Source organism: Lactuca sativa, chromosome 9, assembly GCF_002870075.4.
Source record: "Lactuca sativa cultivar Salinas chromosome 9, Lsat_Salinas_v11, whole genome shotgun sequence".
Taxonomy (NCBI): Eukaryota; Viridiplantae; Streptophyta; class Magnoliopsida; order Asterales; family Asteraceae; genus Lactuca; species Lactuca sativa.
In genome coordinates, this window is record NC_056631.2 from 4,927,259 (window position 1) to 4,944,346 (window position 17,088).

Genomic DNA, 17,088 nt, shown 5'->3' on the forward strand with positions numbered 1-17,088 from the left:
GATCCTTTTATACCTGTTACTAACGGATCGTGGGGACCTTGTTCAGTGAGTGTCAGACGTGATCTCTTAATGAGAGTATTATGACCACGCTAACTAACTGCCAGGTGACGTCAGTTCTGGGCGTCACCTAGGCTTTTTGTCATGCCCTGATTGGTCGTGAATGAATGAGAAGATCACAGGGAATATTCTTTCCTTGTGGGGGAAGGTAAACAGTCTCCCCGGTGCTGGCTCACTTAGGCCAAGACCGGGTCCTGGCCGAGGCTCTGACGTGATAACGTCTCAGTTATGCTTTCCGTTATATTTAACGTGGCCGTACAAGGTAACGTTAACAAGTCCCTTAGACCAGTAGGCTTTAGCGTTAATGACGTAACAGAGTTGTTCTGGTCTACTTACAGACACATGGCGGGCTGCTACTGATAGCTTATGTAGTTGTCATAGCAAAATCGTTGTTCTTTAGTAATTTTCATCATGAAAACGGTTCGTTACCCCTTTAGTGGCATTTAAACCTTTGTCTTTCCTTACGTTCTCTCCTTACTTCCTACATTCCTTTCTTTGCCTTCTTGCCCCGAAGAACCCTTTCAACCTTTTCTTTGCATTCTTCAATGGCTACTGCACGTTCTTTGGGAAGAGATCTTACTGCCGAGGAATGAGAATTTTTTCAGTTCCGATTCGTGTTTGTCCCCGAACGCAGAGTGCAAATCCCCCTTTCTGATGCATCTCTTTATAGTCCTCCCGAGGGCAAGGTCGACATTCTGATCGCCCTATTCGAAGCGGGTCTGTGTGTGCCTACTACAAACTTCTTCAATCTGATTATCCGAAGTATGGGTTTTCCGTGAGAGAGCTGACCCCTATTCCTATATACAAACATAGTGGGTTTTGAACTCCTCTGCTGTGTCCTAGGGCGTCTGCCAACTATCCCGATATTCAAGCACTTCTTCAATGCTTCCACTCGGTTGGGGACTCAGACCCTTTCTCGTCGGTGGGGAGTCCCTACCCTTATCCACGACAAAAATTCCAAAAAGAACTGACATGAGAAGTTTCTATGGGTGAATGACGACCTTGTGGTGCTTAGATACCCAAGGTCTAAGGTGTATGTGGACCGTGATCCAACTCTTTTCGGTGCTGATAAAGAACTGGCTGATGCCCTGGAGAAGATCAACATCAACGACGAGGACTGACTAGACTGCTTCTTGGCCGCCAGGGGAATGAGACCGGGTCTTGGCTCCCCAAGGTATTGTATCGTCTACTTCTAGAAAAGTAGGAACGGTTCCTCTTGCTGCAGGATATTATTCAAATGCCTACCAGCCATTGTGACTAATAAGCACATGGCCGACGGCCTTTGCTATGTTGCTGCCTAGGTGTCATCTTACCTGGTTTCAGCTGCTGAGCGCATCTCTAATATAGATGCCATCCAATCTCCTTCGGATAGGATGAGTGTTGAATGTGCAGAGCTGAAAGCCCAGGTGGCTAAGATGGAAGCTGAAAAGTGTAGTTGGGAAGCCAAGCAGGAGGTGATGTTGCTCGAGAAGGTAAACTTAAAGGAACAAGTGATGAAGCTTGAAGAGGAGGTAAGGCGCTTAAATGATCACGTTATAGCCCTGAGTTTGGAAAATTCCAGCCTTAGGGAGCGAACAACAGAGCTGGAGGTTGATCTGGTCGGGAAGAACACCGCAAAAGGAGTATTGGAGACAAATATTTCGTGGATCCTTAGCGATGGACTCAGTCGAGTGGTGGATAGGGTGATTTAGAGCCCCCAATTTCTTTGAGGTTTGGTTTAGGTGCAGGCGGCCTGCATGGCAGTAGGTGTGGAATAGGGGAGAAAAGCTATAAGAGAGCAGGTGGTTTCCGGAGAGTTTGATCCATAGGTTGAGGTGGACATGGCCACCAAGACCCAAGAAATGGGAGATGCCATGGCAAATTTCACTGAAACTGGTTTTGTTGGTTATCTCCGCCTGGACAGTTTGGACATGGCTGGGCTCCGCGATCTTTGTCAAGACACTCAGGGCGAAGGGTCGGGCCCAAGCCCAAGCTTTTCAGCTAATGATGGTAACACCCCCTGCCCATAAGTAGCGTTGTTTGCTTTGTTTTTTTTTGATGTAACTCCTGTGAACAATATTTTCTATGTCTTTCTTTGTGTTTTGTCTTTTCTACCCTTGGTGGCATCCTTAAAGTCTGGGAGTCCGGGAATCTGACAATGTCCACTTTTTAATCGTTGGGTATGAATGTATCTCACTACCGTATATATTCTATTGTTTTGTTTCTTTGTGTATGGTTTATGTTGGTCATCACATAGTATTTATACAGGGTTTGCTAATATCCATGGTTTGAGTTCTTTTCTTTGTGAACTCCATGTGCTTTTATAATGCTGGTCTTTGAGAAATTTGTTCTAATTTGTTGCTTAAAGACCCTAGGTGTAGCCAACATCGTCATCTTAAGGCTCACCCGATAATGCTTTTCTCATTAGTGGAAGGTTATGACTCTTCTACACTCATGTCACATGTTCTTTTGTATGTTTTCTATAATGTGATTGATGAACATGTTTTGGGGGAAAGGCTATGAACCTTTTTTATACAATCCCCCTGGCTGCCTCCTTGTACCGGTTTCGCTCGTGTGATATTGGATGATCAGTCCTTGTTGTCACACGGTAAACGTACACAACCTCTTTATCTTACTTTTCAAGCTTGAAAATAAGGAGCATTTGAATTGCCCTTTCTGTTTTTTTCTAGTTTTGTTGTTAGAGTGTTATAAGACTGAAGGTGGTAAATGTTGGATAAGGTGTCTAAGTCCGTAACTATATTTGGTATGCACTTGACCCGACCCAACATGGTCCATTTGGGTTGCACTTCACCGAAACAATTTGTATGGATAATCTTTTGAGAATAGTATATTTATGATATATTAATATGAAATCATATTATTTAATTAGTATTGATCAAGAATTAAATTGGAATTAATTTAGTGATCAAAAGGAACAAATTAAATATGGACTCTTATATATATAGGATGGGCCAATGTTCATTTAGGATGGGCTAAGATTTCATGGATAGTCCATGGAGTTTTTAACCGATAGATCCTATGGAAATGAAAGGTCATGGGTACTAGGGTTTACATAAATGTAACCCTAATCCTCTATACTATATAAAGAGGTCTTTGGCACATGAAATGACACTAGTGTGTGTGAGAACAAGAGTGGGCCGATTTCTAGAAGTGCTTCATATTCTCTCAAAGTCTTCCAAGTTGTTTTGGTGATTTGTGATTCCACTTGAGGCATCCACATTATTGGTGCTAGGCTCTTGAAGCTCCAAGCAATCAACCACAAGAAAAGGTAAAGTCATTCTACTAGTTTTTATATTACAAGTACCCCATGATATGCTAGTTAGGATGAGAACCTTGGAAAAATCATATTTGCATGTATAATAGAGAAAAAAAAGATCCAAGGTTTCTAGGGTTGCATGTACACCATAGGAGTGTTAGAATGCTCAAAACCCTTCAGTGGTATCAGAGCCTAGGCTTGTTTTCATTATACTTGATAGAAACTGCTTGAAAAAGTCGAAATTTTGATAACTGTTCAGTGAACTCGCCGAGTCCATGGGGGGACGTGACGAGTCCAAGTGAAACTTCATCCTACTCGTTGAGTAGGTTCATGCACTCGACGAGTAGGAGGCCCTGTGTGCAGATTTTTCGAGTTTTATTGCTGTAATTGGACTAGAATCATTACCCTAAACTGTTTTGGACTTGTAAAATCAATGATTATGCTAATCCAATTTCAATGATAATTATCACAGTTTCAAGTTTTATATTATGATTATATGATTCTTGAAATTTGTTGATATGAATGTTCTTGCTTATGAGTTTTAGTAGATCATAGGAATTATTTGCAAATTGTTTGTTAGTGTAACTCTTGATCTAAATGCCAATTAATGGACTCCATAACTTATCCTCAAGTTATGGAATTCCAAAAGTCTTTTCTTTAAAACCATTAAAACTCATAAGTTATAGAAATGAAAAGTTTTTGAATTGTTTCAAAAATTTCCCTCAAGTTTTGGAATTTGTAAAGTCTCACACACACTTTAGTTCCAAACCCTAGTGTTTTAAAAGTTAAAATTCAACCCTTATACTTTATAGTATTGTAAGTTAATATATATATATATATATATATATATATATATATATATATATATATGTATGTATAAGAGCAAGTTAGTCTTACCGTTAGTAGGCCTCATTCACGAAGTCGGTCTATAAGGGGGGGGGGGGGTATAAGGTTGTTGCCTATAAAATGGCAACTTAATGGATGTCCACTCTCACCCACAACTTCCTTGACTGGTGGAGGGTCGTTAGCCGAACGGGTAGGACAAAGACTATAATTCTCATTAAAAGTATAATGATGAATATAAGGTAACTAAACCTTTTATAAATTCTCAATCTTAGTTACTTTAGGAAAATGTGAATTTGGTGCTAACCCATGAAATTGCACTTTGTACCTTACCAAGTCGTTGGTGGAACGTGTGTGGGTAACCGACACACTAACATGGACTAGTAAGAGTGGAAAAGGGTGACTTAATGTTTATCATAAATCGGTGGAGCGCGTGTGGGTAACCGGAACATTGATTAGGTGATAAAGATTAAGGGTACCAATTTAATTTGCATGGTTATTCACACCTTGTTTGTGATCCTCGGCATCCCAGTCACAAACTTGAAGGGCATAATTAAGATTAAACATGCCATTGAAAAGTTCAATGAATCTCAAAAGATCTTGGAGTTTCAAACCAATTAAAACCTAATATTTATTTTGTTTTTCATGGTGGAAATTGGTGAATCATCATTCACCTACCTTCAAATATTTCTTAGCTTGGATTACGGCATCCCTCTTCCTTGTTATGAAGTATTGTGTTGGGTCCTAGCCTTAATATTACATTTGTGTGTCTTATTAAGGATTCTTTATCTAATCTAAACTTGTCTTTCTTCTTTTCAGATGTCTTCCAACAATGCTTCTAGCTCAAACCCTATCGAATCCTTCTCTCTCATGAACCTTTCTGGGAGAGTCATCTTTGATGGTTCCAACTTTAATGATTGGATCAAGAACATCAAGATGGTCACACGTTACGAGGACAAGGAATATGTCCTCGACAAGGAGCTGAAGGAAATTGATGAGTCTACTGCTACTCCACAGGAGATCGCTGACTTTAGGGCACAAGAGAGAGATGCCACCAAGGTGGCATGTATCATGTTGGCCAAAATGACAACTGAACTCCAGAAGTCCTATGAGGACTTTTACCCTTTTGAGATACACATGGACCTGATGGAAAGATACCATCAGAGTGCTCATCAAGAGAGGTATGAAATCATCTATTCCATGATAACAACTTGAATGAAGGATGGTGAACCCATCACGGGCCACATGCAGAAAATGAAAAGGTTTGTGGACCGTTTGCTGAAGTTGAATGCGAATTTCCCTGAGGAGTTGGCTATTGACATCATACTGCACTCCTTACCTACTTGTTATGATCAATTCCGAATGACCTATCATATAAACAAGGAGGAGGTCAAACTCAACAAGCTTCAAGGACTTTTGAAGACCGCCAAAAGTGGTCTCAAAAGTAAATCGATTGTTAATACTCCTACTCCTAACACTGCCCCTGTTTTGGCAATCGGGCAAGGTAAATGGAAAAAGAGGAAGGCCCCTTCAAAGTGTACCAAGGGAAAGTCTCTTGATGGCTCCTCTTAGAATGGGACCAAAGATGGTCCTGTCACTCCCTCTTCCAACCCAAAAGAAGCTGAATGCTTCTATTGTCATGATAGGGGGCACTGGAAACGAAACTGCCCCAAGTACCTGCAAGATGTTAAGGATGGGAAGGTTAAACCTACCCATACAGGTATTTACACTATATTGTCTAATAACTCATTGCATACTAATTCTTGGGTCCTTGATACAGGTTGTGGTATTCATATATGTTCTGATTTGCAGTGCCTAAGAAGAAGTGAGGATGTGGAGCATGGAAAGATAAACTTGATCATGTGAAAAAGGAAAGCTTCACATGTCACCAAGATTAGAGTTTATTCTTTGTTGCTAAGTAACGGGTTAATGTTAGATTTGAATAAATGTTGTTACTCGTCTGAAATGGCGAGAAATATTATTTCTTTTCACGGTTTGTACAAATAAGGATTTACTTTTTCATTTGATAATGAATGTGGTGGTATTAATGATTTTTATAATGGTGTTCTCTATTTTAAAACATTACCTTGTGATTGTGTATATGAAACTGTGTCGGTTGTAGACAACCTAGGAAATAATGTGTTGCATATTGATTCTTCCATCAGTTTGGACAAAGGATCCTTGAGGCATTGTCGTCTTGGATATGTCAACAAGAAGCGCATAGGCCAACTCCAAAAGGATAGAGTCTTGGAGTCATTTGACTTAAGGTCAGATGATAGTTGCGAATCTTGTTTACTTGGAAAAATGACAAAGTCACCCTTCAGTGGTACTTGTGCTAGGCGTGAGGGTTTGTTGGACCTCATACACACATATGTGTGTGGACCCTTCAGAACCTCCACAAGGGATGCTAACCGCTTCTATGTGACTTTTACTGATGATTACAGTAGATATGGTTATGTCTATTTAATCAAACATAAGTCAGAAACCTTTGAAAAGTTCAAAGAGTTTAAACAGGAAGTGGAGAATCAGTTGGGTAGGAACATTAAGATGCTCCGATCTGATCGAGGAGGAGAGTATCTTAGTACAAAGTTCCTTGACTATCTTAAGGAATGTGGAATTGTTTCATAATTGACACCTCCCAGAACACCACAACTTAATGGTGTGGCTGAAAGGCCACTACTAAAAAAAACAGCCTTATACGACACGCAAATAACGACACACACTAATAAAGGACGCGCATTTGTGTGTGCCCTAAAAGTTAATGTCAGTTTTCCAAAATTTGAAGGATAGAGGTCACGCATTTGTGCATGCCCTAAAATTAGTGTCAAACATAACAAAATTAAAAACAGGGAGGGCGCTTATTTTAAGTGTGCGTCATCTACAAATGTCGCTTTATATTTTTCTAACCGGACGCGCATTTTTAAAGAGGGATCCTCTAAAATTCTAAAATTTTGAATACCCCGCTTCTGCACTCTCTCCTCTTGATCGTCTAATCTCTCGTAAAATCGCACAGAGCCATTCTCTCCCTCCTCCTCCTTTCTCTCTCTCTCTAACCCTAGACACAACCACTGGCCATTCACAACGATGTATTCTTATCCTTTCCTTCTTCCTTGCTCCATAGTTTTTACCCTCACCACTTCTTTTGACCTCTCTCCCTCTATAAACGATGATTAGAAAAGACCAAAAAATTGTAGTTCTTACAACAGAGAAAGAAATTGAAGAAGCATCATATTCGATGCTAACAAAAACCCAAAAGAAGGGGACGCAAACAATATTCATCTCCGAAAGTTTTTCTTGTTGCTCTTGGCGAGTATTGGAGAAGTTCTTGGTCATAATCAAGAACAACAAGAAGAAAGGTCATGGAACAAACCTGTTCATCCGAGTCAACAGGTAAACTTTTGTTTGATTTTAGATGTCATTTTTGGATAAATTCCTCTCTAATTTTGAGATCTAGGGTTTCTTAAATCATCAAATAATTTTGAATCCCTTCTTGGATCTGAAAATTGGCCACTCAAGTATTCAATCAACAACCACGTGACCTTTCTACCCTTCTTCAAAAGATTCATTCATGGTAAAAATAAAAATATGGGATTTTATTGTAGTGCAGAAGATTTTTTTTAATTAACTCCTTTTTTATGATTTAGTGAGTCTGTGCATAAAGCTATAATTTGAGGGGTGCAAGGAGCAACATCGCCTGATTGAGGTTAGCAGTTTTTTCTGTTCTTTTACATTTTATCATTTTAATAGTATTCTAGGAATAACATGATTTTTTTATTAGTTTCAAACATATGAATGTTGTTGGGCAATATTCCTCGTTTGACCATGGATATCTCCAGCAGAAGGTGATGAAGATATTTTCAAGTAAATGGATCATCACTTTTTCATTTCACTTTTTGAATAAAAATTGCAGTTTACATAAGCATCACCCATTTTCTTGTTTGGTTTAATCTGTACACTTATATGATTTTCCATTGAATTATGGGCAGGATAGAATTGCATATCTATTTCTCTTTTTCCCTTCATTGCTACTGGTGTTAAGGTCATGTCTTTGGGATGGATGTTTCCCTGCTTTAAAGCATACATGTAAATAAAATGTTACTAAAACATAATGATTATGCCCTTTTCAGGCATGGTTGCTCTTTCTATAGACAAGATTAGCTTGAAGAGAAAATATTTTGAGAGTTAATGGAAGTGATATACGTCCATGGTAATGTTCTACTGTGTGGTTTGAATTTTTATAATATAATGAAGTTTTTGAATGCATTATGATTATATAAATGATATGATGTGTAGTTGGATATACCATCACTGTTTTGATATGGCCATGGCACTCATCAGCCTTACTTGGGAGATAGAAAGCCAACCTGATTGAGAAGCAGTTTAAAATAATGTTTATACATTTTTGGTAGGAGGACAAAATCATCATTTGTGTATTCAACGTGTTTTGCAGAAGGGTATACAATTGCTTCTACAAAATAGATACCAAAGACAAAGACTCTATACACGCTTTGCACTTAAGAAGGTGTTGTTATTAAAATCCCTCATAATTTTCAATGTTTCAAGTTTCAAAAATCAAAATTTGAGAATATGTTTTTATAAAAAGTGGATTTTGGCAAATAAAAATCAATCTAAGTATTTGTTGTGATTGTAGGCTAGAAGAATGGATGTTGTGTGGGGGGAAACTGCTGGAGTAAAGGGTCAATTATGGATATTATTGCCCATACTCTTTGTCTTGCAGGTGATTTATTATTTATTTCCTAATTAGTTCTATTTTAATAATGTGGAAATTTAATTAAAAATAAATGAATAATAAACGATAAAAGTTTTAAATTTAAATATAATTAAAAATTAAAAAATATAATAAGATAATATTTATTAAAAATATTGGTTGTATTCAAAATATATTTAAAAAATTAGTTAATTTATATGGTTGAATTATTCAAACAAAAATTGTATTACTTTTTATATTATGACAAAATCTAATTTTAAGTTCGATTTTAAATAATTTGCCTTTTAACAAACTTGAATGCTTATAAAATAAACTAAACATATTTTAAAAAATATCTAAAAAATTGTCCACTAGTGCATTATATACACCGAGCAATGTGTTCATTTTGCAAGAAATGAATTGGGTTAAACTCTATAGATATTATCTAGAAGAACTTGCACATAAAAATAAAACTTCAAACAGAGCATTTGAGAACAAGAAGAAACGACGAACTCAATTGTAGAGCTTGTCTTCATCCCTGCACCAGGGGTCGGTTATTTTCTCACAATTTTGATTTTTCTTTCTCCAATTCTCTAAAAATGACATGTGTAATTTACTCTGATTTTATTTTTAAACTTAAATAAAATCATATTGATTAACATTTATAACAAATCAAATTCATAATCCGTAACAAGTTTTTAAACTATCTGATACTCTGTTTTATTTGGAAATGTAGACTCTTTGTATTTTTTTCATTTCATTTTTAGTTCATATGATTCATTTTTAGTCATCAGGAATATGATTATTGCTGCTGCATAATGTTACAAGGCAACTTGAACTGTAACAACATGATTGTCTGCTCCTTTTAACAATCTGGCGATAATATACATAGATGTACCTGTGTCAGCCAGTTCATTGCAAGAATGGGTTCTTGTTGATGGTGCTTCAAAGCAAAGTAATATCTACTTATTCTCATTATCTTTGCAGGGAAATGATCCTTCTTGCATGCGTTAGTTCCTCCTACCAACTCTAAACATGAATTCATCACATGGAAATATTGGGCTGCAAGTAAGTACACATCTCTTTAATGTTTATATATATATATATATATATATATATATATATATATATATATATATATATATATATATATATATATATATATATATATATGAATAAAGGATTGTAAGTTTTTTAGTATTAGTGTTGGGGTAAATGAATATATGGATATTTGATTGCAGATGCTAGATAGGAACTGGGGTGCAGGATGGCATCTGCTATCAGTGCTTCTTGCAGCTAACCTGTTGATAGAATAAGGTAACCACTAACTGACTACATATATATATATATATATATATATATATATATATATATATATATATATATATATATATATATATATATATATATATATATATATATATATATATATATATATATAAGCTTAGAGCATCAAAAGTTGGACTCCATTCTATAAAATAGTTTAGGTATTACATTAGTGAAATGATATAATAACTAATTTTTGTTTGAAAAGGTTGTAATTTAGATTTGTTACAGATGTTTAAGACATCAATTCTATGTGGGCCAAGATGACGTGTCAATCCATCAATGGATATCATCATACGGAGTCATTCAATTGAGTGTATTTACTAGAAGTGTTGATAGGTACATGTGTTTGCTTAATTCCTTTTTACTTTTTTCTTTTTCAAACAAAGTTCCGTTCACCTATCTGGTTTATTAAACCATTATGATTGACAACTTTTGGAAATGCCATTTATTGTGTATGGCCAATTGATGTTAGTTAAATAGTTTATGTTGTGGTATTTATTCATACTTGTAATTTTGATAATGGCAGTGAGTTTGAAATTGATGTATTTGAGAAACTCGATAAAAAAAAACAGGAAGAAGAGCTAGTATACGCTTTTTACATTGAATTCTCTTCAATCTATATTACTTTAACCTATAAAAAAGGCATCCTGCATTTTTCTATTGAGTTTGATTAATAATAATAAGTAAAATTGTGTAGGCTTTTGGGGAAACAGGTGGTATCAGAACAAGGGGGGCCAAGTGGTGAACTCACACCTCCCCTTCCTTCTAGACTTGTAGCAGAAGATGAAATAAAATCGTTATGTGAAGCTATGAAGGCATTTGAAGTCCCAAACCCAGTTGTTATACCTGGCTATGGAGGTAAAAGGAAGAGTGAGCTAGGGAACTTGGACACACATAATTATGGAAGAGGAAAGCGAGCAGGGGAGGTTTGTTTGTTTGCCGACTTATATATTTTGGTGCATTTTGTTGTTTGAATCCTTTTTATAATTTTTGTTATTACCTTACTTAGGTGCGATCTTATGAGGAGCAATGGACTGAAGATGAATTTGAGAAAATGTGTCAAGTCAAAGCACCAAAGCTGGGATTTCCGAGTTGTTCTTATTTGGATTAGGAAGATTTGTTTTTCTAGTTTGAATGATGTTAATAAACTAACAATTAAATGTGATTTGGTTTGAATATTAGCACATTTATTTTATGAAATGGATTATTTTGTTATATAAGTATTTTATTTTGCATTATGAGACTTTAAATGTGTTATTTAATTTGAAAATTAGTAAATCTATCAAAAATATATATTTTTTAAAACATTTAAAATTATGACACGCAAAAATGTGTGTCATCTTTCTTTATGACATGACCTTTCTTGGCAGGAGCTTTAATGATACGCAATGCGAGTCGTAAATGCGCGTCGTAAGGTTACGACACACAAATGCGTGTTGTCTTCCTTTATGACAGGGCCTTCCTTGATACGCATTGCGTGTTGTAAATGTGCGACGTAAATCGCGTGTCGTAAATGCGCGTCGTCTATAGACGACGTGCAAAAGTGTGTCGTCTCTCGTTATGACAGGGCCTTTCTTGACACGCATTTGCGTGTCGTCTGAGCGTTTTACGACACGCATTGTGCGTCGTAAAAGGCTGTTTTTCTAGTAGTGGGCGCAATCGAACCTTGTTGGAAATGATTTGTTCCATGATGATTCGAGCTTCGTTACCAATATCATTTTGGGGGTATGCCTTAGAGACTACCACCCATATCCTTAATCTAGTCCCTACCAAGAAGGTTGACAAAACACCACACAAGATGTGGACCAGGAAAGTTCCCAATTTAGACTACATCAAGATTTGGGGTTGCGAGGCTTTATTGAGATGTGAGACTCAGGACAAGCTCGAACCTCGTAGTGAGCGATGTATTTTCATCGGCTACCCATAGAAATCTTTTGGTTACCTCTTCTACATACTTAGTGAGAATGTGGTCTTTATGGCAAGGAGAAGGGTCTTTCGCGAGAGAGAATTTATAAGCCAAGGAAACAGTGGGAGGCAAATTGACCTTGAAGAGCTTCAAGAGTCAAGTGGTGAAGGAACCTCAAACTCTAGCAATCAACCTGAGGAGGAAACTCATGTTGAACAAACTGACGAGTCTGTACCTCTGAGGCGTTCCACTAGAGTTAGGAATCCACCTGAGCATTACTATGGTTTCCATATTACCATGGAAGGTGATACATTTATCAGAGATAGTAAACTGGTAAATTTGGATGAAACTAACAGCTATAGGGAAGCCATGGCAGGCCCTGAGTCTGCTAAATGGAAAGAGGCTATGGATAGCGAGATTCAGTCCATGTATGACAATCGAGTTTGAACTTGGTTGACAATGTACCGGGTCGTAAGACGGTCAGGTGCAAATGGATCTTTAAGAAGAAGATCGACATGGATGGGAAAGTGCACACTTATAAGGCGCGTTTGGTTGCGAAGGGCTTCACTCAAACTCAGGGAGTTGACTATGATGAAACCTTCTCACTAGTAGCGAAGATTAAGTCTATTAGGGTTATGCTAGCCATTGCTGCATTTCATGATTTTGAAATATGGAAAATGGATGTCAAAACCGCTTTCCTTAATGGAAAGTTGGTTGAGGATGTTTACATGATTCATCCATAGGGTTTTGTCAATGTAAAGTACCCTGATAGAGTATGCAAGCTTGAGAAATCCATTTATAGATTGAAACAAGCATCTCGCAGCTGGAATATTTGTTTTGATGAGAAAGTCAAAGAGTTTGGTTTTTCGAGAAGTGAAGATGAGTCCTGTGTATATGTCAGAGCTAATGGGAGTATAGTTAGCTTTCTGTTATTGTATTTGGATGACATACTACTCATAGGAAATGACATCCCAACTTTGCAGGAGATTAAGTCTTGGCTTGGGAAGTGGTTCGTTATGAAGGACCTTGGAGAAGCTGCCTATATCCTAGGGATAAGGATATTGAGAGAAAGGAGTAAAAGACTAATTGGACTTAGTCAGAGAACCTATATGGACAAAGTGTTGAAAAGGTTCAACATGCATAATTCCAAGAAAGGTGACTTATCGATCCATCATAACACCAAACTGAGCAAGGCTCAGTGTCCATGTACAGAGGCTGTGATAGCTGAGATGAGTCGATTACCATATGCTTCCGCTGTTGGTTCGATCATGTATGCTATGACTTGTACCCACCCTGGTGTGGCCTTTGCTTTGAGCATGGTCAACAGATATCAGGGGAACCCTGTCAAGGCTCACTGGACTGCGGTAAAAAACATTCTCAAGTACATGTGAAGGACTAAGGATTGGATTCTTACCCTTGGTGGGAGTGATGACTTGAGAGTAGTGGGGTATAGTGATGCTAGCTTCTAGACTGATAGGGATAGTTTCCGCTCTCAGTCGGGCTGGGTCTTTACTATGAATGGAGAAGTAATTAATTAGAAAAGTTCCAAGCAGGAGACGGTAGCTGATTCGACATGTGAATAAGAGTACATAGCAGCAAGTGAAGCGGCAAAGGAGGCGATATGAATGAAGAACTTCATCGGAGACCTTGGAGTTGTACCAGCTATAAAGGAGCCTATGAAAATTTTTTGTGACAGCAATAATGCGGTTACCTTAGCCAAGGAACTGAGAGATCATGGCAGATCCATACACATTGACAGAAAACATCACTTCATAAGACATAAGATAGAAGAAGGACTCCTCATGGCAAAGAGGGTATCGTTAGAAGAGAACCCAACAGATCCCCACATGAAGGCACTAACTAGGGTTAGGCATTTGCAGCATGCGAGGTGCATCGGGCTGAAGGACGATATTAGTTTTACAAATTAGATAGTTCTGAAACTTGTAAAATGTAATTGATATTTGATCAAAAATTAAACAACAAGTTTAATTTTCATCGTATAATGAGTGAGATGGCAAACGGGTAACAAGCTGTGCCGCTAAGCCTTTTTGAATGGTAAAGCTAATTCTTTTAAAGACTACATCCGAAGATCTAGGGGATATAACATTGCTATGCATGATTCGTTGTACTCTTTTAAGAAGCTCTACCGCATCTGGTGCGAGGAAACCAAACGTATCAAATGCAAATGGTATGAACACGTGTTGATTTTCCATGCACGATCTCTCATGTTTGGTGACTTTGCTTGTGGCTGCTTTTAAAGCAGCATGTCCCGCTGTGAACCCCCCAGCCCTCAGGCCCACAAGAGGGGATACCCCTGTAAGATCGACACATGCGTGTTTCCCTCCGACCCATCCAAAAATCAAAATGTCAGCCGGTCTGAGGGTTGACCTCCCTTCTGTCGGATCAGTCAAGAAATTAACAGGTGCCTCTTTCTTAGCAGAAACCCCGACACGCTTAAATATGTCAAACAAAACATCCCTAACCATATCGTGCCTGTATTTGAACCCCGGGAGTTCTTTACAGTGAATAGCATGCTCTCCAAAAGAGTCCAAACATGCCTTGCGACACACATGACATATCTCGTCAGCTGGGAAAATGGGAATCATGAGTCGATATTTGAGAATAGTACGATACTCCACGGGAGACATGTGTTGGCCAAGCCCATCTATAGGGATAGCCAGAAGAAAATCTTGAGCATGTGGTGCACGTAAGCACTAAAAAACCGCTTTCTGCCGAGCCGTAATGTCGAAATGCATTTCCATATCTTGGACAATTTTACAAAAAAGGCCACTCGCCAGTGTATTCTGGGATTTAGGGGGGGGGTGTCTTTAGTAGTAAATTTGTTAAGGTCAAAATCGGGAAGCTTGTTGCGAAGGGATTCCAAGGCACAATCATAATCAGAATCCATACCATGTATATCGCTATCCCGTAAGATATGGTCTTGCAATACCCAAGATTGGGTCTGTGAGGCAACAAAAGCATAAGAGGTAGCCTCTACTGCCGAGTATAAATCCAATCCCCCAAACCTAATGGGTAAGGAAGCAATTCGCCATTGTATGTCACCAAAGAAAGGGCCCCCACAAACCACAATGTCCTCAATCGCCCCGCGCAATCCATTGCCAAAGAATATTGCCGCCTCTTCCATGTGAATGGGTTGGCACGTCCTCAAGCCAAAGAAAAGCTTAGTAATACCCATACAAGACCGAAGAAGAAGGAGCTCACTCTGGGGGTCAGACAATTGTGGAAGAAGGCGCATCAAATTCACATCATTTTCGGCTCTCTTTATGGCTAGACTGCGAATGAAACTAGCATCTCTACTAACAACTCCCCAAGAAGTTTCACCCCCAAAGGCGGCCTCCCAATGTCTGCCGGAAATGTTGTTGTTTATTTATATGTAAGGTGTTGCTATCTTGTGTCAATCGTTTACTATTGTTTCTGATGGGTTTTGTACATAACAAACAATCCTATGTGTGCATGCAACCCTAAGGTGAAGGTCTATGTTTTCACTATTAGACATACAAGCATTGAACACAAAAACTAGAAACCCTTGAAGATCTTGAACTTTGGTAGCAAGCGCCACAAGTGTTGCACCTCTAGTGGCTCACAAACAAACCTAGCAACCAAGGATTACTATGGAGAGAGAGAAGTAGAGTAGAATTTCGGCCCTTAGCCTTTCTTGGAGTCCCTTGGACGAAATCCAACCCTATAGGGGTTTATATAGGTGATAAGGAAGGTTTAGGATAAGGCAGGTGTATCTCAGATAACCCTAATCCCTTAACTTCCTCCCTAAGGCTTCCAAGGCACCCTTAGAGCCCAAGGAAACCCTAGGACACTCTAGATTTCGTTCCCCACCTCTAAGGGAGGTTCTAGAATGCTTAATGCCCAACTTTTGAACATTGTCACCTTTAGTCCCTGCAGTTTCAATTAATTCCTTTAATCCCAAAATTAATTCCAAATTAATTTCTGATTAAATATTAATTAAACAATATGATTTCTAATTAATATATTATATCCATAATACGTTAATAAATCATTTATCTTGATTATTAGTTTATTAACCAAACAATAAATTAATAAATCATTCTTCTCTCTCCAACAATTATCCTATTCAATTGCCAGGTTTGAAGGCAACCCAAATAGACATTGCTACTATCAATTCAAGTACATAACAATTATAGTTATGGGCTTAGACACCTAATACAACAGTCTCCCACTTGGATAAGTCTAATAACTATAACTGCAAGTATAACTTCAAAAATTGACTAGTAAATTTTAGCTACCAAAAGCCGTTGTTGTACTCTGACCTAGTCAGTGACGTGTCCTTAGATAAGGGATCATATATTCCTCCATTCTAGATATCATATAGACATGAGACATGGATTTTAATCATTCTCTCTATCTATGTTCTGTTTCCCGATTTCCGATTTATGACGACTGACTAATTGAACAAATCAAATCAGTCCCGACTTGGCCAAGCACTTTATGGTGTCATCACTAATCATCGAGGGGCCCACAGATATCGCTTATCCAACTTTGGGTAAAAGGAATGGATAAACATCGACTCATATGCTTGCTTTATTTACTCATCAAATCACACACAACAATACGTTTTATAACAACAAGTTACTGGTGCGTTTACGTATTATCAATGTGCAACCAATTTGCAAACTGCAACTCATATCTCTTTGTTTCAAGAATATAATATATTATCATCTCACAATCACTCGTGATAAAATCCATGAAGTGATTCAAGTGAGTGTGGGTTTAATCTAATACTCTAATCTTATTAAAGCACTCATGAACTCTGCAACAAACTTTTTCTATGTCTAAACACTTTAGACAATCTACAGACGGACTCATGACAGTCTTGCTTCATACCTACTCCCAATGTATGAGCGATTGTGGATGTTTGAATAACCTAGTTATTATGGAAGTCAAAACATGCAAAGTGAAACACAAGAATAATACTAATCCTATATGGCTTCAAAC

General features: G+C 37.9%; 1 long non-coding RNA gene and 1 pseudogene across 1 annotated transcript; both read left to right on the top strand.

Annotated features, from left to right (window-relative positions):
* The first annotated feature begins 1,877 nt into the window (after nucleotides 1–1,877).
* LOC111920265 (uncharacterized) lies at nucleotides 1,878–8,921 on the top strand (annotated as a pseudogene).
* Nucleotides 8,922–9,755: 834 nt separating this feature from the next.
* Nucleotides 9,756–10,622, top strand: LOC128128392 (uncharacterized). Its single transcript, XR_008226271.1, has 3 exons — nucleotides 9,756–9,932; nucleotides 10,106–10,181; nucleotides 10,422–10,622. It is a non-coding gene; the product is annotated as an uncharacterized LOC128128392 (long non-coding RNA).
* Nucleotides 10,623–17,088: the final 6,466 nt, after the last annotated feature.